The following is a 15,748-nucleotide window of genomic DNA, read 5'->3' on the forward strand; positions in this document are numbered from 1 at the left end:
ACTTTTGGTTTTGTCACAATTGCTTTTGAGGACTTGTTATAAATTATTTCCAAAGGTCAATGTCCAGAATGGTATTTCTGAAAATTTCTTCTAGGATTCTTATAGTTTGAGGTCATATATTTAAATCTTCAATCTGGCTGGGTGTGGTGACCCTCGCCTGTAATCCCAGTTCTTTGGGAGGCTGAGGCAGGTGGATAACCTGAGGTCAGGTGTTTGAGATCAGCCTGGGCAACATAGTGAAACCCAGTCTCTACTAAAAATACAAAAATTAGTTGGGTGTGGTGGCAGGCACCTGTATCCCAGCTGCTTGAGAGACTGAGGCAGGAGAATCGCCTGAACCCAGGAGGCAGAGGTTGCAGTGAGCTGAGATTGTGCCACTGCACTCCAGCCTGGGTGACAAGAGCGAGACTCCTTCTCAAACAATAAAAAATAAGTAAATCTTCAATCCACCTTGAGTTGATTTTTGTATATGGTGAAAGTTAAGGGTCCAGTTTCATTTTCTGCATATAAATAGCCAACTATCCCAGCACCATTTATTGAATAGGGAGTACATTTTCCCATTGCTTATTTGTGTCAATTTTGTCAAAGATCAGATGGTTGCAGATGTGCAGCTTTATTTCTGGGTTCTCTATTCTGTTCCAGCCATTATCCTAAGTGAATTATGCAGGAACAGAAAACCAAATACTGCATATTCTCACTATATACCAGTACCATGCTGTTTTGGTTACTGTAGCCTTATAGGATAGCTTGAAGTCAGGGGATGCCTCTCCTTTTTTTGGGGGGGGGGTTGCTTAGGATTGCTTTGCAGTTCCATATGAATTTTAGAATAGTTTTTTTCTAATTATGTGAAAAATAACATTGGAAGTTTGATAGGAATAGCATTGAATCTGTAGATTGCTTCGGGCAGTATGGCCGTTTTAACGGTACTGATTCTTCCAACTTATGAGCATGGAATGTTCTTCCATTTGCTTGTGTCACCTGATTTCTTTCAGCAGGATTTTGTAGTTATCCCTGTAGAGATCTTTCATCTCCTTCGTTAGATGTACTTCTAGAGGCGTATGTGTGTGTGTCTGTGTGTGTGTGTGTGTGTTGTAAATGGGATTGCATTCTTGATTTGGCTCTCAGCTTGAACATTATTGGTGTATGAAATAACTATTTTCATACATTGATTTTGTATCCTGAAACTTTACTGAAATCATTTACCAGTTCTAGGAGCCTTGTGGCACAGTCTTTAAGGTTTTCTAGTTATTATCATATCAACAGTGAAGAGAGACAGCTTGACTTCTTTTCCTATTTGGATGTCTTTTCTTTGTTTCTGTTGTCTGATTGCTCTGGCTAGGACTGCCAGTGCTATGCTCAACAGAAGTGGTGAGAGTGGGCATCCTTGTCTTGTTCCTGTTCTTAAGGGGAATGTTTCCAGCTCTTGCCCATTCAGTATGATGTTGGCTGTGGGTTTGTCATAGACGGCTCTTACTGTTTTGAGGTATGCTCCATCAGTGACTAGTTTGTTGAGAGTTTTTGCCATGAAGGTATGTTGGATTGTACTGAAAGCTTTTTCTGCATCTATTGAGATGATCATATGGTTTTTACTTTTAATTCTGCTTATGTGGTGAATCATATTTACTACTATGCATATGTTAAACCACCTTGCATCCCAGGAATAAAGAAAATAGGCAGCTATTGTCAGGCAGTGGATAACAGAGAGTGCAAGACTGTTATCCTTGAGAGAAGGGAAATTCCCATGGTGAACCATACAACTATCTGCCTGGGGACAGTTCCCCATGGTGCAATGAGCTGAAGTCCAAGCAAAGCACAGGACTCTCACTAGGTGTAGAAGGGAGAGATCAGAGCTTGGGGCAGCTAAAGTGGCTGGAATGTGCAGGACAGGTCACTGAAGAGGGAACTGATAAGTGGAGAGGAGGGGTAGAAGTCTGTGTGGGAGTCCTTGGCCAAGTGGTGCTTGCTCAGTGAGACCCCCTAAAGCCTGCCAGAGAACCACTGCTATGGGGTTGAAACAGAGACAGTAGGGGCAGAGCAGTGTTGTAGGACTTTGGGGGAGGAGAGAGGAGAGATGTTGTTAATACTTTATTAACACCATGAACATCCTAAGGCCATTGCTTAGAAATAAGGGTCACGTCCCAGAGTGAGACCTACCCAACAAAGCTTAAAATCAATCCCTATCAAGATGAGCAGGGGAGACAGAGTTTTGAGGTTGTATTTAGAAGGTCATAGGAACTGATCTATCCACAGATCTACCTAATAGAGCATAAAACCAAGCCTTCTAAAGTTCAGGATAGTTAACAGGTCATTGAATTGCCTACTGGAACAAAAATCAACACAGTTCAGGGGAAAATAACAGAATACAGAGTTTCTACAAGTGTCATCAATAATAGCCAAGATATAATAATGAAAAATCTCTGGACAGTATGGTGGTTTTGAAAAATGGCTGCCAATTCTTTGACACACTTCCCATCAAGAGGCAGAGTCTCTGTCTTCTCCCCTTGACTCTCGGTGGGTGCTATAGTCTCGATGTGTCCCCCAAAATTCACATGTCAGAAACTTAATCCCCAGTGCAACAGTGTTGGGATGTGAGACCTTTTGGGAGATGTTTAGTCAGACCACTCAGGCCAATGCTGTGAGAAAGCCAAGTCACATGTTGGTAGTAAAGCCAGTGGGCCTAGATATCAAATCATCCTAACCCCAGCATCAGACATGCTAGTAAAGGAATGTCCATGTAATTCCACTAAGAATCGAGTCACCACTTTCTGGTCTTCCCAGCCACGGAACAGAGACAAACAATACTTATTGTGCCCTCTCCAAATTTCCTGACCCACAGAATCTATGAGAACCCATAAAACGGTTGTCGTTTTAAACCATTAAGCTTTGGAGTAGTTGTTTAGTTTTGTTTAATTTTACAAAGCAAAAATAATCAGTGCAACCTGCAAAGTAGCAGGAAAATGTTACTCAAGGAAAAAAAGCAGTCAATAAAAACAAACTCTGAATTAATCCAGATGTTGGATTTAGCAGACAAAGCTTTACTACGTACACAGTCATTCATGTCATCTGAAAAGAGAAACAGTTTTATGTCTTTCTCTCCAGTCCTCTCCAGTATCTGGTCCCTACCCCTTTCCTATCACCTATTCAATCAGAAATACTGTCAGCTTCCAGTATTTTATAGGTGCCATGGAAACTTAGGTGCTTGGGCATTGAGTATTTCTTTTTTGGCAAAAGGGATGATATTCAGATTAACCAGGGAGAACAAACACTAGTTAGGGGAGGAACGAACATCAGGGAGTCCTAACTGCTCTCAGTGAGCCCAGGTTTCCTAATCTACATGAATGACAGCCCCAGATACCAATTTGCAAATGAGAGGACTGGACCATTGTTTGTGATCTTTGAGAGATGATGGACATTATCAAAGGTGTCTAGACTAGAGAAATGGGCAAAAGTTATTCCAAACGTCAAGAGGGGAGTATAGTTTATTTTGCAAAGACTATACCAGCAAAGACTATACCAGTCCGCTATCAATCCTGTACAAAATTCTAGCAACAGTTTTTGAGGGCCTATTTGGAAAATTCTGACAAAAAAAAAAAAACTCTCATCAGAACCTTAAATTGCTTACTAAATTCCCCAGTATATTTTTATTTTTTAATTGCTGTTATAAATTGGCAAGTATGAGAACACAATAGCCTCAACTCCAAGATTTTTGACAATTTTGCACATGTTTGTGGAGAAGATGGAAATATATGGGCTGGATAAGGGCAATTGGGTGGATTAATAAACTAATAATCGCCAGGCACGGTGGCTCATGCCTGTAATCCCAGTACTTTGGGAGGCCAAAGCGGGCGGATCACCTGAGGTCGGGAGTTTGAGACTAGCCTGACCAACATGGAGAAACTCTGTCTCTACTAAAAATACAAAATTAGCCAGGCATGATGGCGCATGCCTGTAATCCCAGCTACTTGGGGGAGGCTAAGGCAGGAGAATCGCTTGAACCCGGGAGGCGTTGCTGTGAGATGAGATAATGCCATTGCACTCCAGCTTAGGTAACAAGAGCGAAACTCCATCTCAAAAAAAAAAAAAAAAAAATTAATTAAAATAAAAGAACCTAATAATCATAGTCAGAGGATTCAAATTAACGAATTGATATCAATGTTGGCATAAGTTTTTAATGAAGTGTCTCAAGGCTCTCCCCTTGGCCTTCTCATAGTCCATATTTTACATAGATTTGTTGGATGAAGACATAGAAGGCAGGATCATCAGTTTATGGGGGATACAAAGCCAGGTGAGTAAAAAGTATCTTGAGACAAACAAAATGGAACCACAACATGGCAAAACTTATGTGATGCAGTAAAAGCAATTCTAAGATGGATGTTGCTATTGTCTGGATGTGTTCTCTCTAAAATTCAGATGTTACCAATGTGACAGTCTTAAGAGGTGGGCCTTTAAGAGTTGATAGGTCATGAGGGTTCCTCCTTCCTTGATAGAATTACTACTCTTATAAAAGAGGTTTCACGTACCATTTGGCTAGCTTGCCCTTCTGCCTTCCACCATGTGAGGATCCAGCAAGAAGGCCGTCACTAGACACCAAATGCCAGTGCCTTGATCTTAAACTTCTCAGTTTCCAGAACTGTGAGAAAATAAATTTATGGTATTTATAAATGACCCAATCTCAGGTATTTGTTATAGCAGCACAAAACAGACTAAGACAGATGTTTATGGCAATAAATGCCTAGATTAAAAAAGATTCAGCAGAACATTAAGTCTAATAATTAAATACTAAAAAAAGAAAAAATGAAGATCTCAAATAATGTAACTTTAAACCCCAAGGAACTAGAAAAAAGAAGCAAACTAAGCCCAAAGTCAGCAAAGGGAAGGAAATAATAAAAATTAAAGCAGAAATCAATGAATTTGAGACTAGAAAAACAATAGAAGAGATAAACAAAACGAAGAGTTGGTTTTTTGAAAGAAAAAATTGACAAACCTAGACCAGATTAATGGAAAAAAAAAACAGAGAAGACTCAAATGATTAAAGTTATAAATGAAATAAAATTATGAATGAAAGAAAGACTCTACAATTGGTATCACAAAAAGACAAGATCATAAGAGACTACTATAAACAATTGTGTACCCACAAATTGGATAACCTAGAAGAAATGGATAAATTGCTAGAAACATAACCTATCAAGACTGCATCATGAAGACAGAAAATCAGAATAGAACATTAGTGAGTAAGGAGATTGCATCAACAATAAAAAATCTCCTCATGAAGAAAAGGCCATGCTCAGATAGCTTCGTGAGTAAATTCTACATGACATTTAAAGAAGAAATAACATCTATTTTTCTCAAACTCTTCGAAGAAAATTGAAGGGCAGACAGCACTTCCAAACTCCTTTTACAAGGCCAGCATTACCCTCACACCAAAGCCAGATAAGAAGAATATAGGAAAAGAAAATTACAGGCCAATATCCCCAGTAATCACAGATGCAAACATTCTCAACAAAATACCAGCAAACTGAATTCAACAGCACATTAAAAAGATCATACACCATGATCAAGTGGGATTTATCCCTGGGATGCAAGGACGGTTCAACATGCAAAGCAATCAATGTGACATACCATATAAATATAATGAGGGATAAAAATTATACGATCATCTCAACAGACACAGAAAAAGCATTTGACAAAATTTAGCATCCTTTTATAATAAAAACTCTCAACAAATTAGATATAGAAGAAATGTATTTCAACATAATAAAGACTATATACAACAAGCCTACAGCTAACATCATACTCAAAAAGCTGAAAGCTTCCCCCCAAAATCAGGAAAAAGACAAGAATGCCCACTCTTAGTACTTCTATTCAAGGAAGTATTAGAAGTCCTAGCCAGAGCAATTAGGCAAGAGAAGAAAATATTCAGATGAGAAAGGAAAAAGTTAAATTGTCTCTGTTTGCATATAACATGATCTTATATATAGAAAACTCTAAAAACTACTCCCCCAAACCATTAGAACTAATAAATAAATTCAGTAGGCCAGGCATGGTGGCTCACAACTGTAATCCCAGTACTTTGGAGGGCTGAGGCAGGAGGATTGCTTCAGGCTAGAAGTTTGAGACCAGCCTGGGCAACATAGTGAGACCCTCATTCTCAGGAGGCTAAAAATGGGAGGATCACTTGAGCCCAGGAAGTCAAGGCTGCAGTGAGCCATGACTGTACCACTGCACTCCAGCCTGGGTGACAGAGTGACCCTGTCTCAAAAATAAATAAGTTAAGTTAATTCATGCAGCAAAGTTGCAGAATACAAAATCAACATACAAAAATCAGTTGGATTTCAATACACTAACAATATATTATCTAAAAAATAAATTAAGACACATTTGTAATTGCATCAAAAAGCAAACAATACTTAGGAATAAATTTAACCAAGGAAGTAAAAGGTCTGTACACTGAAAAATACAGACATTGATGAAAGAAATTAAAGTAGACACAAATAAAAGGAAAGCTATCCTGTGTTCATGGATTGGAAGAATTAATATTTTTACAATGTCCATACTACACAAAATGTTTTACAGGTTCAATACAATCCCTCTCAAAATTCCAATGACATTTTTCACAGAAATAGAAAATACAATCGTAAAATTCAAATGGAACCACAAGGCTGGGCGGAGTAGCGCATCCCAGCACTTTGGGAGGCCGAGGTGGGCTGGTCACCTGAGGTCAGGAGTTCAAGACCAGCCTGGCCAACATGGTGAAACCCTGTCTTTACTAAAATACAAAAATTAGCCAGGTGTGGTGGTGCACGCCTGTAGTCCCAGATACTCAGGAGGCTGAGGCAGGAGGATCACTTGAACCCAGGAGGCAGAGGTTGCAGTGACTTGAGATTACACCATGAACTCCAGCCTAGGTGATACAGTGCGATTCCATCTCAAAAAAAATGGAACCACAAAAGAACTCAAATAGCCAAAGCAATTTGAGAAAGAAGAACAAAACTGGAGACATCACAATTCTTGATTTCAAATTATATTACAAAACTATAGTAATCAAAACAGTATGGTAGTGGCATCAAAGCAAACATATAGACCAATATGGGAACAGAACAGAGAGCCCAGAAATAACCCCACACGTATATGGTCAACTAATCTTTGACAAGGGTGTCAAGAATATGCAATAGGGAAAGGATAGTCTCTTCAATCAATAGTATTGGAAATACTTGGTAACCATATTCAAAGAATGAAGTTGGACCTTTTTCTTACAACCTATACAAAAGTTAACCCAAAATGTATTAAGATTTAAATGTAAGACCTGAAACTGAAACTACTAGAAGAAAACATAGGGGAAAAGCTTCTTAACATTGGTCTTGGTAATAATTTTCTTGATATGACACCAAAAGCATACAAAAGCAAAAATAAGCAACTGGGACTGTAAAAACCTTGTGCACAACAAAGGAAACAATCAACAGAGTGAAAAGGCAACCCACAGAATGGGAGAAAATACTTGCAAACCATATATCTGATAAAGAATTAATATCCAATATTGGTCTTTAACACAGAAAGAACTCATACAACTCAATACCAAAAACAAAAACAAAATCTGATTTTTAAAAACTGTCAAAGGACACAAATAGACATTTTATTCAAAGAAAACACAAGTGAGCAACAAATACATAAAATGGTACGCCACATTATTAATAATCAGGGAAATGCAAATCAAAATCACAATGAGACATCACCTTGCCTCTGTTAAAGTGGTGTTATCATGTTAAAAAAAAAAAACACACAAGAAATAACAAGTGTTGGTGAGTGTGTGGAGAAAAGAGAACCCTTGCACACTAGTGGGAATGTAAATTGGTATAGCCATTATGGAAAACAGCACAAAAAAAGTTCTATTAGAAACAGAGCTAACATATGACCCAGCAATCCCACGTCTAGGTATGTATCCAAGGGAAATGAAAGCAGTATCTCCAAGAGATATCTGTACACCCATGTTTATTGCAGCAATGTTCACAATAGCCAAGATATGGAAACAACCTAAGTGTTCATTGACAGGCCAATTAAGAAAATGTGATATAGATACAAAGATAGATATAGATATAGATAGATATGCAACGGAGTATTATTCAGTCACAAAAAGGAGGAAATCCTGCCATTTGTCACAACATGGGTGAATCAGGAGAACATTAGGACATTATGCTACTTAAGTAAGCTAGACATCAAAATAAAACATTATATGAGTTTTCTTGCATGTGGAATCTAAAAAGTCAAACTTAAAGAAGCAGAGAACAGGCCAGGCGCGGTGGCTCATGCCTGTAATCCCAGCACTTTGGGAGGCCAAGGCGGGTGGATCACAAAGTCAGGAGATCGAGACCATCCTGGTTAACATGGTGAAACCCCGTCTCTACCAAAAATACAAAAAATTAGCTGGGCGTGGTGGCGGGCACCTATAGTCCCAGTTGCTTGGGAGGCTGAGGCAGGAGAATGGCGTGAACCCGAAAGGCTGAGCTTGCAGTGAGCCGAGATTGTGCCACTGTACCTGGGTGACAGAGTGAGACTCCATCTCAAAAAAAAAAAAAAAAAAGCAGAGAATAAAACAGTCATTGTAAGGGGCTAGGGGAGATGTTGCTCAAAAGGTCAAACTTTAAAGTTGGTCAAACTTTCAGTTATAAGATGTGTAAGTTGGATCTAATGTACAGCATGGTGACTATAGTTAATAGTACTGTATTGTTTACTTGAAATTTGCTAAAAGAGTAGACCTTAAGTACCCCCACCACACATACAACACACACAATGATAACTGTGTATGGTGATGGATATGCTCATTAATGTGTTCGTGGTAATCATATACAATGTATATGTACATAAAATGATCATGTCATATACGTCGAATACATACAATTTTTTTTTTTTGAGATGGAGTCTCACTCTGTTGCCCAGTTAGAGTGCAGTGGCACCATCTTGGCTCACTGCAACCTGGGCCTCCCGGGTTCAAGCGATTCTCCTGCCTCAGACTCCCAAGTAGCTGGGCCCACAGGTGCCAGCCATTATGCCCAGCTAATTTTTTTTTTTTTGTATTTTTAGTAGAGATGGGGTTTCACCACGTTGGCCAGGCTGGTCTTGAACTCCTGACCTTGTGATTTGCCCGTCTCAGCCTCCCAAAGTGCTGGAATTACAGGCGTGAGCCACCGCTCCAGCCTACAATTTTTATTTGTCAGTTATACCTCAGTAATGCCGAAAAACACAAAAATAACAAAGCCAGGTGGGATAGAAAGCAGGTGAGATGACAGAATGGAGATCTGCAAGCCTCATGATGTGATGAATAGATGAGCTGAGAGAGGACGATCCCAGCCAACACTTAGGAGCCTTTAGCACACACTCGCCATTGTGCCAAGTGCCTTACGTGCTGTGTTTCACTTAATCCTCACCACACTTGTGGGAAGCAAGGTGAGGCAATTATTCCTGTATTACAGAGGGGGTGATCTGGTGCTTGAAGAGGGTAAGTGACTTGCCCAAAGTCACACAGCCAGCACGTGTTGGACACTGTTATAAGCCACTCTCAACACTGTGCCATACTAAGCAGGCTGAGTTGCCTGAGCTTCAACGCATTTTAAAATTATTTAAAGGACCATCACTTGGGAGTAGGTATAGGTTGCTCTGAGTGGTCCCAAGAGAAGGAACTGGGACAGATACTTGGTAGCTACAAAACAGATTGTAACTGAACATAAGGAAAACATTCTAATGAATAGTAAGAGTTGCCCAAAGATGGAAAGAGCTTTGGTGTGTGAAGGGGAAACTAGCTCAATTTCCCCAGAGAACTGATGTTTGCCATTTTTTTCCTATTAAGCCTAGAAATGGACCCTGCTTTTCTTAATGCTTAAAACTTACATTTGTATTATCTGAATTCCTTTTTCAGGAAAACTTCTGACTTCCAGATAATATGGAGGAAGTGAAACTCAAATCACCATATCCAAATAATGAGACACCAGACTCTTCTCCTTACTCCTCCATAATTCCTGTTTTCCTAACCAACCATCTGCTTCCTGTAGACCAATTGTTCTTCCTTACCCCTCCTTATTTCCTGTTTTCCTGTGGGTAGCTACAGCCCTTCCCCACTATATACACACCCAATTTAAGTTGGTCAAAGATTTGAGACTTATCTCCACTCATCTTTATTTGGCAGCACCAAAAAACCCTTCTTCCCCCAAAATACTTGATCCAGTGATTGGCTTTCTGTGTTGCGAGCGACGGGACCTAAACTGAACTCCCGGTGTTTCAGTAACAAAATATTGCATTCCCTACCTGTGAACTGGGGGTAATAGTAGCATGTGCTGCGTAATTGTTGTTTTAAGTAAGTAAGTGACTTGCAGAACTCAGAACGGTTCCTGGTAGTCGTAGCACAGTAATTTTTATAAGTGTTTCTTAAATTTAAAATGAAAATTAATGAACATGTCAAGCAGACATGGGACATTGCCTTAGTCAACGCAGAAGACAACTTTTCAGGATTTTCCCCAGTTACTACCACGTCCTTCCTCTAAGAATGGCCTCTCGTTCCATCTTCAATGAGGAGAGGGAAGGCCATGTTTGTAGCCCTGTTTGTGCCTCATGGTCTCTGTACACTAACCTCAGTTTAGGGTGGACACAGGACCAAGCTGGACTCATCAGAGTCTCTCTCGGTACTGATGGTCACTGTTCTGAGTTTCTGTTCATTGCTGCAGGTGAGGTGAGATAAACTTAGGCTCTGTACATGGAGGGCAGAGAACGTCAGACTCAGAGAAGCGTGAATCAGATGTGCAGAGAGAAGTGGAGATCTCGGACTACTTGGTCCCAGAAGAGAGAAGCGACAACTGGAAGACCAGCTGCCTGATTGCTGAGGGTTCTGCCATGTCTGGTCCAGGCTCTCCTAAGGCCCAGCCTCATTTCCTCTCTGCCTGTGAGTGCATGTGTGTAAACACGGTAGCTATTTTTTCTTTAAACCAATCTAAAATGAGTTTCTGTTGTTTGCAATCCACAGAGATTTAACTAGGACGAACCTAGATCACTGAGCTGCAAGGCAAGAACTCCATGAGAGGAATTCCAGGTAGAAGGACAAGTAGGTGCTCAGTGGAGAGATTTGAAACCAGAAAGTGTCAGGCAACTCCTGTCTTCACTCCTTCCCTTTCTCAGGGCCATGTTTGCACTGTTCTCTACTTCCTCTTTTCACTGTTCCATTTGTCCCCCTCTGCTGAACAGTTTCTCTCTGCTATCGTCCCCTTCCATGTCCTCTGGAGCTCACCTGGCTTCCCAGTTACACTTCCCTCCCTGACTCAGTTTGAGTCAATTTGCTGAGTCAGTTTGTTTCTCAATTCTGTTTTTACGTTCCCTAGGGAGAATATCTGATTGGCTATGCTTGGGCCAGGTGTTCATTATAGATTCCATCCCTAGTGAACAGGGGGTGTGGTCACCTGGGGGTTGCAGCTGCCCCTTCCAGGGATGTGAGCAGAGCAGATCCCATGAAAGGGGTACTCCGTGAAAGGGATATGGAGAAGGAGGAATCTTAGTGCAATGGCCACTCAGTTGGGATGCTGTAGAGGAGATTCAGGCTTCAAGTGGTTTCATGACTTCTAATCTTAGGAAAGGTCCTTCATTTCTGTTGCAATAACAACAACAACTAGCATTTATTGAGCTTGTACCATGTGTCAGATGCCCTTCTAAGCACTTCACATGCACTGATTTAACTTATTCGATGCCTGTAAAAGTATTTAAGATGGGCAGTAGTGGGGAGGGGAGGGCAACAAAAAACGATGGTCACTAGGGTGTTGCTATAGATTGGATGTTTGTAACCCCCCAAAATTCCTATGTTGAAATCTAATGTGATGACATTTGGAGGTGGAGACTTTGGGAGATGATTAGGACATGAAGGTGGAGCCCTCACAAATGGGATTAGTGTTCTTATAAAAAAGATCCCAGGCCGGGTGTGGTGCCTCACGCCTGAAATCCTAGCACTTTGGGAGGCCGAGGCAGCCAGATCATAAGGTCACAAGTTCAAGACCAGCCTGACCAACATGGTGAAACCCTATCTCCACTAAAAATACAAAAATTAGCTGGGCGTGGTGGCACACATGCCTGTAATCCCAGCCACTAAGGAGGGTGAGGCAGGAGAATCGCTTGAACCCAGGAGGCGGAGGTTGCAGCGAGCAGAGATTGTGCCTCTGAACTCCAGCCAGGGCGACAGAGCAAGACTCTGTCTCAAAAAAAAAAAAAAAAATCCCAGAGAGCTCCCTAACCCCTCCCACCAGGTGAGGACTCAGTGAGAAGATGGCTGTCTATGATCCAGGAAGTGGGCCCTCACCGTCTGGTGATGGTGTCTGCCAGTGTGGTCATCAGTGTCTGCCAGCACCATGATCTTGAACTTCTCAACCTCTAGAATTGTGAGGAATAAATTTCTGTTGTTTATAAGCCTCCCAGTCTGTGGTATTCTGTTACAGCAGCCCAGCTATTATACCTGTCATCTCATTCTAACATTCAACAAACTGACCAAAGTCCAAATCTCAATTTGATCCACTCTTACTTTTTTTTTTTTTTTTTTTTTGAGACGGAGTCTCGTTCTGCCACCCAGGCTGGAGTGCAGTGGCCGGATCTCAGCTCACTGCAAGCTCCGCCTCCTGGGTTTACGTCATTCTCCTGCCTCAGCTTCCCGAGTAGCTGGGACTACAGGCCCCCGCCACCTCGCCCGGCTAGTTTTTTGTATTCTTTTAGTAGAGACGAGGTTTCGCCGTGTTAGCCAGGATGGTCTCGATCTCCTGATCTCGTGATCCGCCCGTCTCGGCCTCCCAAAGTGCTGGGATTACAGGCTTGAGACACCGCGCCCGGCCGATCCACTCTTACTCTTAATGATCTATCTTATAAAAGAGAAACATATCTTCCTACCATTTTCATCCTCACATAAAAATTCTTCTATCTATTGATAAGGTTTTGATGTTTAGGCTTTTAAAACAAAGATAGTTTATTTCTGAAAAAAACTGAAAGGAGAACAAGAAGAAGATAAATCATAACGCACAATGCAATGAAACTTGGTTTTTAAAAATAGCCTTATTAACATATAATTGACTATACCCACTTAAAATATACAATTTGATTAACTTTGATCTATGTATTCAGCAGTGAAACCATCACCACAATCAAGATAACAAACACACCTATCACCTGCAGAAGTTTTCATGTGCTTCTCTGTAATCCCTTCCCTTCCTACTCAAACTCATGCCTCTTCTATCACAAGGTTTCTCCACTCTGGCTGTTGAGAACATGAACTAGATTGCCTGGCCAGTGCAAGCTCAGAAGTTTTTCTGCCGGCTTTTCTCTAGCGGTTGCCTCTGTGTCTTGGGAAGTTTCCTCACATGCATGTACCTGGTCGAACTTCTGCTGAAGACTCAGAGGAACCCTGCGCAGATCTCCAGAACTCCCTCCTTCCGTTGCACTCTCTCCTCTCTGGTACTCTAGCCACCCTGGCCCTGGCCTCCCTGAATTCTCAGCTCTATTTTCCAACTCAGATGCTATCTCGGTTCCCCTGTCTGCATTGCAGCTTGGAAACCCTCTCCAGGCAGCAAGCTGGAGCAAGCAGCATGTTCACTTCCTTTGTCTCCCTTCTCTTGGGCCCTGCATTGCCTGCTGCCCAATGTCTGAAACCACTGTCTCATACATTTTTTCCCATATTTTTCATTTCAGGCTACAGAGTAAGTCCAGTCCCTGTTGCTCCCTCTTGGCTGAAGCAGATGTCAACACTTATTTTTTAAAAATAGAAAATAATTTAGAACAAGCTCATTGTATAAAAAATTCGACAGATATAGTTTTATAAATTATAAAAGTCAATATTTCCCCTTCAGTACTCGCAACTTACAGCCCAGAAATAACCACTGCTCACAGTAAACACAACATTAAATAATTTTCACTTCTCCCAAAAAGGCCTACTGTGAAGTTGCAGATGCCGGAAAATCTTTGGTGGTGCTGGAGAGATTTAGAAATGAATGCACCTGAGAAATGCTGGCCTCTCCCCTGTCCACTTCCCTACCACGGAGCATGTGAGCTAGGGCTCACTCTGTACTGACTTCTCTTTCACTGTCCCAGAGGCAGGAGTGAGGTGGTCAAAGTCTGTGAAGTCCACGTAAAATCATGTATGTGAAAGTGTTTGGCAAACTTTGAAATCATATACAATTCTTAGTTACTATTACATATTATCATATATGTTATTTTAAATATTAATAACTTATATAACAACTAGTCCTTGGAGGGTTTGATGATACCCTCAGTCAGCATTTTCATCACTGGTGAAAGTTTCTCCTCATAACAATCCTGCTCAAGCTCTCCAAACGTTACGGCAAAAAATAAAAATAATAAATAAAAAGCATTATGTTGTTTCAAGGTCATCTTACAGTGACTGCAGTTGTATGGGATGAGTATCCCCTATGCGGAAGAATCTCCAGGTCAAAGTGGTACAGTCCAGACACAGCCTTTAGAGCTAAGAGACCATTTCTTTCAGCCTCAGAAATCACTCAAATATAGCCCTGCAAAAACTTTGTAATTTCTCCCTTTCATGGAATGGCGAGTAACATTGAGCTTTTTTCTTTCTTTTCTATTTCTGCCTTTTACTTTTACCTCCTACTCTGGTCTGGACCTGCAAGCAATGAGTTCCTAAATGTTAGCTCTGGAGATAATAAAAACATAGCAGAGACTGATATTTTCCCATCCAATTATTTATTCTTTCCCTCCTAAAATATACAGACACTTAACAATGCTCTATTTACAAAGTGCGCATCCACGCAAAAATTTCTGGACAGGCTAAAAACCATAAAGATGTGATCCATAATCAGGAGAAAAATGAATCAACAGAAACTGATTCAGAAATAAACAAGAGGCAGACGCTGCTCACAGAAGTCTAGAACTCCAAGGTGAAGCCCCCACTGGGTTGGACATTTTCTTATTCCTTATGTCATTTAAAGCACAACTCCCGAGATTTTACGTGACCTAACAGCTAGAGGCCTCTCCGTCACAGGTTGTAGAGATGACTCCCAGGTCCCTATGTTGGCTCTGTTCAGATTTTTAGTTATATTTGTGGAAATCTGAGTGCATGTTGTCACACACAACGACTGCTTTTTATGGGTTTTGTTTTTATTTTTAAAGACAGGGTCTTGTTCTGTCCCCTAGGCTGGATGGAGTGCAGTGGTGTGATCACAGCTCATGGCAGTCTCGAACTCCTGGGCCCAAGCGATCCTCCCAGCTCAGCCTCAGGACTTACAGGCGAGCACCAGCTCACCAGGCTTGATTTTTGTGTTTTTAAATAGACTGAATATCTTTCAGTACTTCCCATCCCCACCCCACCCGGCCCCGACTCCGTCACCCCTAACCCCGCCCCACTTTGTACTACCCAAGCACATCTTGGGAACCTGATGCGGAAAGTCAGGGACGCTGGAGGTGAAGGGCTCATGACGCTATACGGCGGTCCTAGGTGCGCGTGCCCCCTCTCTGGAGTAGTCCCTGGGGTCTACTAGGATTTGAAGAGAGGCCCTCCCTTCCCACTGCCCCCGTTCTCCCGAGTGCCAGGCCCCTGTGGACAGGCGCCCTGGGCAGGTCTAGTTGGTTGCTAAAGCCTGCTGGGCCCAGACATGAACTCTGCCCTGGCTGGGAAGCCGAGCGGGAGCAGAGCCGTTCTGAGGCTGCCCTCCCCCAAGCCGGCTCCCCCAGCCCTGGAGAGGCCGGCGCGAGACGCGCGGGGACAGGGCCG

The sequence above is a fragment of the Trachypithecus francoisi genome, unplaced genomic scaffold (genome assembly GCF_009764315.1).
Source record: "Trachypithecus francoisi isolate TF-2019V2 unplaced genomic scaffold, Tfra_2.0 Lachesis_group15, whole genome shotgun sequence".
Classification (NCBI taxonomy): domain Eukaryota; kingdom Metazoa; phylum Chordata; class Mammalia; order Primates; family Cercopithecidae; genus Trachypithecus; species Trachypithecus francoisi.